Source organism: Manis javanica, chromosome 3 (assembly GCF_040802235.1).
Source record: "Manis javanica isolate MJ-LG chromosome 3, MJ_LKY, whole genome shotgun sequence".
Taxonomy (NCBI): Eukaryota; Metazoa; Chordata; class Mammalia; order Pholidota; family Manidae; genus Manis; species Manis javanica.
In genome coordinates, this window is record NC_133158.1 from 48,818,897 (window position 1) to 48,828,218 (window position 9,322).

General features: G+C 42.0%; 1 long non-coding RNA gene across 1 annotated transcript in view; it reads left to right on the top strand.

The window, feature by feature from the left end:
* The window catches only part of LOC118971760 (uncharacterized), a 33,883-nt gene extending 24,835 nt beyond the window's left edge, over positions 1 to 9,048 (top strand). The window contains exon 3 of the long non-coding RNA XR_005060410.2: positions 8,872 to 9,048. This is a non-coding gene — a long non-coding RNA (uncharacterized lncRNA). The remainder of the gene's footprint in view (positions 1 to 8,871) is intronic.
* Positions 9,049 to 9,322: the final 274 nt, after the last annotated feature.

Consider the following 9,322-nt stretch of genomic DNA (forward strand, 5'->3'; position numbering starts at 1 on the left):
CTCTTATGTCTCTACTTGTTGTATGAGAAGAATACTAATCATCTTTTTTCTAGATTATGTTTGTCCATCTCCCACCTTGGATGATAGAAATAGTGTCTCCCAATGGGGCAAAAGGTCGGGCAGGTTTGCTTTTGGTGCTCTATAAAAATCTGGGTTTCCTAAGCTTGAACTTCCTCAGCTGTGCCACAAACTCCCTCTTTTTGGCATCCACCTGGGCCCCTCTTCTTCACCTTTGTGGGGCTTGAGGAATACAGAGAGCTGCAGAGATATAGGCATGCATGCTGCTTGCTGTGCTGGGATCATAAAGACCTTTGCCTCTGACCCAGGAGTCTCATACCTTCTGCAAGCATCCAAGAAATTGTGTTATGCCCACTAATTAGTTTGCAAGTAGGATCAAATCTCAGATCTTTCACAGTTATAAACAATGCTCAATATATAACCACATTTGTTTCATTTTATTTTGTTTCCCTCACTATATGGCAAACTTTTGGGAGGCTGACACCATGTTGTTTAATTCTAGTATGGATAGACTCACAGGACGTTCTTTGTTTAACTGAACTGAATTGGACCAGTTAGTCTTCAGTTCAGTTTTTACTTCCTCAACGACTCAAACTCAGCAACACCTGAGGGTCAGAGCCAGTAGAAAGGGAGGAAATAGGAAGTAGGTTGATGGGGAGGAAAAGAAAAAGCCCAAACACCTTAATTCTTTTGCCGTGTTTCACCTATGTCTTCCTCTATAACTGTTTCTTTTTATATGAAAAAGAAACCCTACTAACCATTATCTTCGGAAATGCATGGAAAAATGACCAGAAATCACTGCACATGACACAGGGTAATTGTTTTCCGTTGTGTGTGGGGGTAGGGGATATCTAGCAGAAAAGTTCCAGTGAAATTCTAAGGAGATCCTTCCCCATAAATGGCAGAAAGAACTCTATCTTCCTCCCAGGAGCAGGGCAGTGGGCATGAGAGAGGCAGATTGCAGGAGAGCTTCTTCGGTGAAGGAGGAAAGTCGGTCGAAGGGCTATGTGGTGGCAGCCCCCTGCACCCTGAGGAAGGGGCTCTGTCAGCCTGGATGCTACCCAGGATCTGCAGCAAATGCCCAAAGTGGTAAGGGAATTGAGGCCAGCTGGATGTCCCCAGACAGGGCCACAATCTGTGTAGACCAAACAGTGGCTGTGGACATCCTTTTTGCCCCAGATTTAGCTGCCTGGCTTGGATGTTGTCATTTTAGCTGCCAGCCTCTCAGCCCAGAAGCTCCCCCTCACCCCTGGAATGAACTCTCATGCACTATTTAGAGCCTAAGGTCCTGTGCAACAACCTGGCTGAGTCTTTGGAGCTGTGCCCCTGGGCAGGGAGCAAAATGTGCTGTATCTCCTTCATTAATGTGCCTGTTGTTTCCCAAACATTGCTTGGGTGTGCTAGGCATTTGCATTTACTGAATTTTCTATTTTCTATATCCTGATGTTTTGGCATCTGGGGCCTCACTGGCTGAGAAGGGACGGCCCTTCCCAGGGCTAATCCTGAAGATGGCCATCAACTCACAGACAGGGCACCTTTCACATGCAAACTAGCTGTAATAACAAAACTCACACTTTGAAACGTCATTGCCCTCTGTCCTGAGTAGAAAATAGGTGTGTGCTAGGGCTTAAGGGAGAACTTTTCTTGTTCTCCGTTAAAGAAAATATATTTCAGATATGGCCAAGCATTCTTTGTTCTGATTTCCAGTGGAAAGTTATAGAAAATGAGTAGGACAGAGTTTCAGGAAGTTTTGCCCATCCAGAGGGGAACAGCTGAAGGAATGGTGTATCTTCTGTGTCCCGGAATACTGTACACTGTTAGAGACTGAGTCAGAGCTATAGGGGTTGACCTGGGGGGATTTTCCTAAGTTCTTATTGAGAAAGAAGAGCACAATGTAGAGAAATGTTTGTAATAGGATTCTATTTTTGTAGAAATAAAACAATGACAGAAATGATGTCTATGCATATATGTCTGTGTGTCAGTGTACAATTATACGAGCACGAGGAACTGCATGGAAGGACGCAGCCATGCTATGAACATGAGTTGACATGGGCTGATGTGGGTGAACCCAGGAGAAGAGGGGGAGAGAGAAGCCAAGGGAAAACTGGGGGGAAAAGACTGCACTTAAAACCCTACGTCTACATAATTACACTTATATATTTATATTCAATTACATATGTGTGGGCATGTACATATAAATACATTTTTAAAGTTTGATCATTTCACAAACTTTTTAGTAGAATTACATTCTGTGACTCAAGATTTCTTAATATCATTTTTCTGTCATTTAAATTTAAGTGGGACTGAAAAGACATTTACCATTCTCCTGTCGAGCTTAAGTGAGCAGAATCATTAGGTTTTGGTTTTTTCTTTTATTTTGTTTTGATTTTTTAGTTTTTTGTTTTGATTTGATGAGTTTTAACATGTATATATATATTCATGTAACCATTGCCCAGGTCAAGATATCAAACATCTTCACTAATTGTTCCCCCTTCAGGGATTTCACTTAGCCCCCTCCCCCACTCCTGCCATGGCAACTACCGTCTGTCCTATGTCTATGAGTCTATTTTTGTTCTGTTTGTTTGAGATTCCACATATAAATGGAATCATATGGTATTTGTCTTTCTCTGTCTGACTTACTTCAGTCAGCATAATACCCTCTAGGCCCATCCATGTTGTTGGAAATGGCAAGATTTCATTCTTTTTTGTGGCTGAGCGATATTCTGTTGTGCATACATGTTCCCACATCTTCTTCATCCTCATCTATTGGTGGACGCTTAGGTTGCTGCCATGTCTTGGCTATTGTAAATAGTGCTGAGAATCACTAGGTTGTGACGTCGTATGCCAGGCAGATGTGTGCCAACTTGAATCACCACCTTGTCATTCACGTCTCTGATGCCCGGACAAGCAGGATGGAAAGAAGCAGCTGCCTCTGCGGAAGGGAGCCGGTCTCTCCAGACAGAATGAAGCGATCCGGTCCCCGGGGTTACAGCTCACTGCAGACTCATCAGCTCGCTGCCCTGTGGTCACTTGGGCCAGACCAAAGCAAGTTCTTTTCTCACAGTGCAGGGCCTCCTGCCCTGTGAACTTAGCCCCTTCTGCTCAGTGTTACTAAGCCGTGAGTCTAAAAATGGCACAAGGCAATTTGATGGAAATCATTTCCAGTAAAAGAGGATGTTTCCTCAGCAGTTTTCAAGCTGGCGCTGACTCAAGCAACCTCGAGGGAGCCCATTTAACTGGTCATGAGGGAGAAGGCAATAAGACATTGAGGAATTCTGTAACAAGATGCGCATCCTGTGTGGAGGACCTCCTGGGACTCTGACCATTGGCTCCCCCATGCCTGCTGCCGAGGTTTTATTGATGCTGCTAGAAAATCTTTTGCTGCTACTAATCTGTTATTTGTGCATGTTTGTAAAGATGCTGGTTCCAGCATTGAGAGGAGTAGAAGGTGAGACGTGGCCCTGAAACAGTACTGAAATGTGTAGAGCTGATTAACACCCCATCCTTGCATCCTGAGAGAGAGAAGTGAACAGAGGTCTCGAAAGGAGAGATGAAATATTATGCCGAGCTTTGGAGGCAAATATTTACACTATTCTAAAGGCAATGAACACATTTATTTACCAATTTAAATTTCTGAAAACCAGAATATAAATAAACTGATAGTTTCTTCACGCAGAACATACAGTGCAAAGAATAGTTTACCTAAAGTATTTTGGATCTGTATGTTATGGAAAAAGGTAATCCTTACAAGAGTAAGTAAGGATCGTAAATCTTTGAGCGCTTGTAGCTGTGGGTGATGATAAGAAGACCAGTTACCTAAATTCTAATAAGGCTTTCAGGTTCTGGGGTCATGTGAAGCCTAGCAGGGGTCCAGTGGCAGGTCTGGAAGAGTAGGGGTTGAATTTTTTAAATGAAGCACCGATTTATAGAATCTTTAGAGGTGGAACTCTATTCCATTTAGGTTCATTCCTGTTCCCAATCATTCATTTATTTCAACCCTATTGATGTAGATCTTCAAGGAAGCATTTCAAATGATTTGAATGGCAAGAATGAGCAAATATATTTTAAAAATGGAAGCTATGCTAAAAATGTGTTTTTTTAAAGGATTAGAACAAAACCACAGTTACTTAACCAAGGGACGATGCAACTGACCACAGTTGCGAAGTTCTCAGTAAGTTTACGAATGTGTGTGTCAAGGAACGTGTCCTGGGCATAGACTAAGGAGTCAGAACCTTTTATTTATTTATTTTTTAAGTCTAGAAATGTCTTCCTAGGAAGTAGGAATTTGTGAGGATTCATAATGTGGCCTTAATTTTTTTTTAAGTAATTTGAAATATTTCTCCTTAGAAACAGAACTGTTTTAGGTGCAACCAGTTGCCCTTGGCAATAGAAGTGTTTCTGTGCTATTCTTTGAGCTGGTTTTTGTTTTCACACCTTAGTCTTTGGACTCTTTCAGTTTTAAGGGGATGGACCTTTTATCCTTAGGATAACTCTCAATGCCTCTCCCCTAGGAGGTCAAGGTCATGGCTCCTTGGAATGAGTGCTTTCTGCACATGGTACTGAAGCCCCTAGAGGCATGCAGACCTATGAGAAGATTTGCATCAGGGAAGGGAAGGCAGGTGAATCCCCCTATTTGAATGAAATCCAATTCTAGGGACCAGGGCCCCATGCTAAGATGGTGGCCTCAATGAGGACCTTCGTTGGAATTCCGGTGAATCCACTGTCCAGACCTCAGCAGAGCTATTAGGTAGGTGGGTTGAGTGGGCTGGCTGCTTTTACGGTGGTGATGGCCTTGTGTGTGGTGTTCCGTGGAACCATAGAAAGTGATTCCTGCAAGGCAGGCAGGAGACAGACATACTGAAAGAAGCTGGATTTTTGCTTCCACAGCTAGAGCTTTGTAATGAGCATAAAGTAGGAAATAGTGGGATTTTGCTCTTTTATGCTGGTAAAAGGTGTACCTTGGTGATGGAATTTCTATGAATATTGATTAAAAATTTATAAGCTCTGTAGGCAGGAGTTGTCTGGTTAAATATTTCAGCTTTCCTACATGTTAACTATGTGGCATGAAAATATCAGGTAGAAAATGGTTAAGTTTAGTCTATTGTCTGAGTACATGACTTGAACTTTTGAGTCAAGTATCCTGGTGTAATAGAAGCATAGCGCACAGCTCAGTGCCCCCCTTTACATCCTTAGCTGGACCCTCAGTGCCTGGACAGTGTTGTCCCCCCCATACACATTCCTCCTCCTTTTCCACCACCTCAACCATGCCCTCTCTTTCCCTCCCTTTATGAAGACAGATTAGGGAATGGGTCCGCTTGTAAGCCCCTACAACAGTGGACACATCCAACCAGCAGATCCTTCCTGAGTGGCCCATGTCATGTCACACTGGTCTGGGGGCTGAGGGTCCAGCCAGGGACAGAGCAGATAAGCTCTTGCCCTTGTGAGGCTTGCATCCAGTGAGGGTCAGGCTGAAGGAATCAGACACAGAAGACCCTTAAGATATTTGTGATAAAAGTCATTGTTAAGAATATTGTAGACCACCTTTAACTTAAAAAAAAAAAATTAAAGATGGCCTGCCACTGGCTTTCAAGAATGTCAGAATCACTGTTTAAGGATGTTATTTTTTGCCTTGGATATAATCAGACTTTCTCTGATGCTCCTTTATCTCGTTGCTTCATCCCCACAGGGTGGATTTCTCCCATGTTGGGAGAAAATGGTACATGTTGCTAATTTCTTCAGGATTACATAACTACAATGAAGAGGTCCAGGAGATAGATGTGTGTATGGCCCAAACTCTGCTCCCAAGGAAAATATGTTAAGACCAAGTGTCGTGAATAATCTGCCTTGGCATAAATCACAAAGACTCTGGCTAGGTTGTTTTGTGGGCACTTCCATTTCTATCTCAGAGGTAGAGAGACCTGATCCTAGCACCTGAAAAGGAAATGTACAAGCCAATTGTTTGGTAGAACTAATACTAATGTGATAACATGTGATATATATGATGTGATATAATAGTAAATGAATATACTCACTTTTAAGCTAGTACTACTAGTACTTCTTATAACCACTGACTTTATATATATATATATATATATTTTTGGTATCATTAATCTACAATTACATGAAGAACATTATGTTTACTAGGCTCCCCCTTCACCAAGTCCCCCCCCACATACCCCTTCACAGTCACTGTCCATCTGCATAGTAAGATGCTGTAAAATCACTACTTGTCTTCTCTGTGTTGCATAGCCCTCCCCGTGCCCCCCACTGCACTATACATGCTAATCGTAATGCCCTCTTTCTTTTTCCCACCCTTATCCCTCCATTCCCACCCATCCTCCCCAGTCCCTTTCCCTTTGGTAACTATTAGTCCATTCTTGGGTTCTGTGATTCTGCTGCTGTTTTGTTCCTTCAGTTTTGCTTTGTTCTTATACTCCACAAATGAGGGAAATCATTTGGTACTTGTCTTTCTCTGCCTGGCTTATTTCACTGAGCATAATACCCTCCAGCTCCATCCATGTTGTTGCGAATGGTAGGATCTGTTTTTTTCTTATGGCTGAGTAATATTCCATTGTGTATATGTACCACATCTTCTTTAGCCATTCATCTACTGATGGACATTTAGGTTGCTTCCATATCTTGGCTATTGTAAATAGTGCAGCGATAAACATAGGGGTGCATCTGTCTTTTTCAAACTGGAGTGCTGCATTCTTAGGGTAAATTCCTAGAGGTGGAATTCCTGGGTCAAATGGTATTTCTATTTTGAGCTTTTTGAGAAACCTCCATACTGCTTTCCACAATGGTTGAACTAATTTACATTCCCACCAGCAGTGTAGGAGGGTTCCCCTTTCTCCACAACCTCACCAACATTTACTGTTGTTTGTCTTTTCGATGATGGCGATCCTTACTGGTGTGAGGTGATATCTCATTGTGGTTTTAATTTGCATTTCTATGATGATTAGTGATGTTAACCACTGACTTTATAATATATGTTTCAGGATGCATTCATGTCTTTAGGGTTTTCTTTCTTTTCTTGGTGGTGAGTGAGGCACAGAAATCTATGTTCAGAAATCTAAAGTCACTCTTAGATTTCTAAGAAGTGAAAGGCTCAGAAATCTAAGGTCACTCTTGTTTTTCCATTAACAACTTGGTAGCTAAGGCTGCCCCTGTGCCTTAGCAGTAGGGTATCAAGGATGAGAAGGCTCAGTCCTTTAGGCAGGGTAACGGGAGTGCCTGGGAGTGGAGGAAGGACTCCCAGTCCTATAAACACCAACTGGTGAAAGAGATGTAGGCATGTTGGGCCTAGGAGCATCATGGAAACTGTAGGATTTGGAGCCATCTAGGTTTTCTAGATAAGTGTCCTCCTTAAGTCATTTAATTCTCTCTGCCTCAGTTAGTGACCCAGCAGGGTTCTTGTAAAGATTTGCAGTGTGATATAGAAAACTAGCTGGTGTGTGGAACTAATGCGGGAGATGGTGATTGCCATCATTTAGAGCAGAATTCTAAATAAAAACAGATACTATGACTCATTGTTTTGGGACTATGCTTTTTAAAGTCTCTGAATCCACTCCTACCACATATATTCTTGCACTAACATGAGTAATAGAGCCAGCATGCTGGAGGGCTGGTTTGTTCCAAAACCCAGTCTTTGTGAAAAATCTGTCTGCTCCAAAGATAGGTATTTGATATGTTTGTCTAGACCACTGGGATTCACCGTGGAATTAGGGAAAATTGGATCTCAGCTCCTATCATGAAAATCAGCTAACTGCATGTTTCATAAATGTACCCAGGGGTCCAGTGATGTCCACAGTATGCACATCAGTAATAACTGGTCTTAACAGGGACAATGTGACATTTTAAAAAAGGCACAGTGTTAGACTTATTGACTTGAAAAATTAATCTGGCCACATATGGGGCTTGTGGAGGTCTCTGCAATGAACACTGAGCATATTCTTTATAGTGAGATTAGAGGTCCAATTGTGTAAACACACACCTCTTACTTAGTTCCTTTTGTCCTTCTCTTCTTTCCATTCTTCTTTTTTTTCCTTCTTTCTCTGCTATATTTTATTTCTGTGACTTGTGAGTATACTCTGCCCCCTCACAAGCACAGGAAGGAAAGCCCACTAAGCTTAAGTGCCAGGTGCACGGGGTGGGTGGCGGAGGGAGTGGGGGTGCTGCAAACCTGTGCTGGGGACATCACTGCAGTGCTATTAGCACTGGAGGCATGTGAGAGGCTAAGGTGGTGGCTCGTCTTTTCCACTGGGCCACAAGAGCCACAAATCCAACTGACATTACCAGACAACCCAGAGAGACAGGACAGTCATCTGGTAAACCCTCCTGCCTATTTCCCAAACCCCAAATGCGTGACGACTATTTATCAACTATGTGAATGAGATCCCTACTTCTGCAAAGGAGAATGCAACAATGGCACGTTGCACCTGCAGATTTTAAATTTCTAACTCTGAATGCAGCTGGAGTCACACAGAACTTATCTTAGACCCTATAGTAAGAAATAGTTGAAGAGAAACCAGTTTAGAAGTTGTTTCTTGAGAATGGCTCATTCCCCTTACCGTTTTTATGTTTTGCAAGTTGTATGCTCTTTTAACTATAAGGTTTTATTCTTTCTACTTAGTCCTTTAAAATCACAGGAGATACACATTAGCCAGAAGTTACTAACTCAATAACTTGAGGGTTAATTCTTCACAGAATTATGGTATAAATAGGGAAAAGCTTAAAAATTTTTTCTCTCTCTACATCTATACAAATGATGGGAAACACATTCATTTTGTGGTAACAAAGGGCAATAGGTCCTCCAAATATTTTGTAATATTTGACTTCCTTTCTGGTCCATAGGTTACTTAGCAATGTGCTAAATTTCCAAATACTTGGAGATTTTCTGGATATTGTATTGGCGTTGGTTTCTAATTTAATTCCATGGCCATCAGAGAGCATATTCTCAGAAGCTTACTTATCTCTCTTGGTGAGTATTTCATGTGCCACTAAAAGAATGTCTGTTTTGTCATTATTACCACGGTCATATACATTGAATTGTTTGATGTTGTTGTTTAAAACTTCCTGATTCTGATTAAAAAAAATTTTTTTTGTCTAGTTCTATCATTTATTGAGAGAGAGATATTGAATCTCCACTCAGGACTGCGGGTTCATGTCTACTTGACTGTAGCTCTGTTAGCTTTTGGGGCAAGTCAGTCTGCAGTTTGGAATACAGTGACCTGGAGACCAGAAGGAGAGAAATGACCTTGGCCTTTGCTGGCCTCAAGGACAACACAGGACTTGATCATGACCA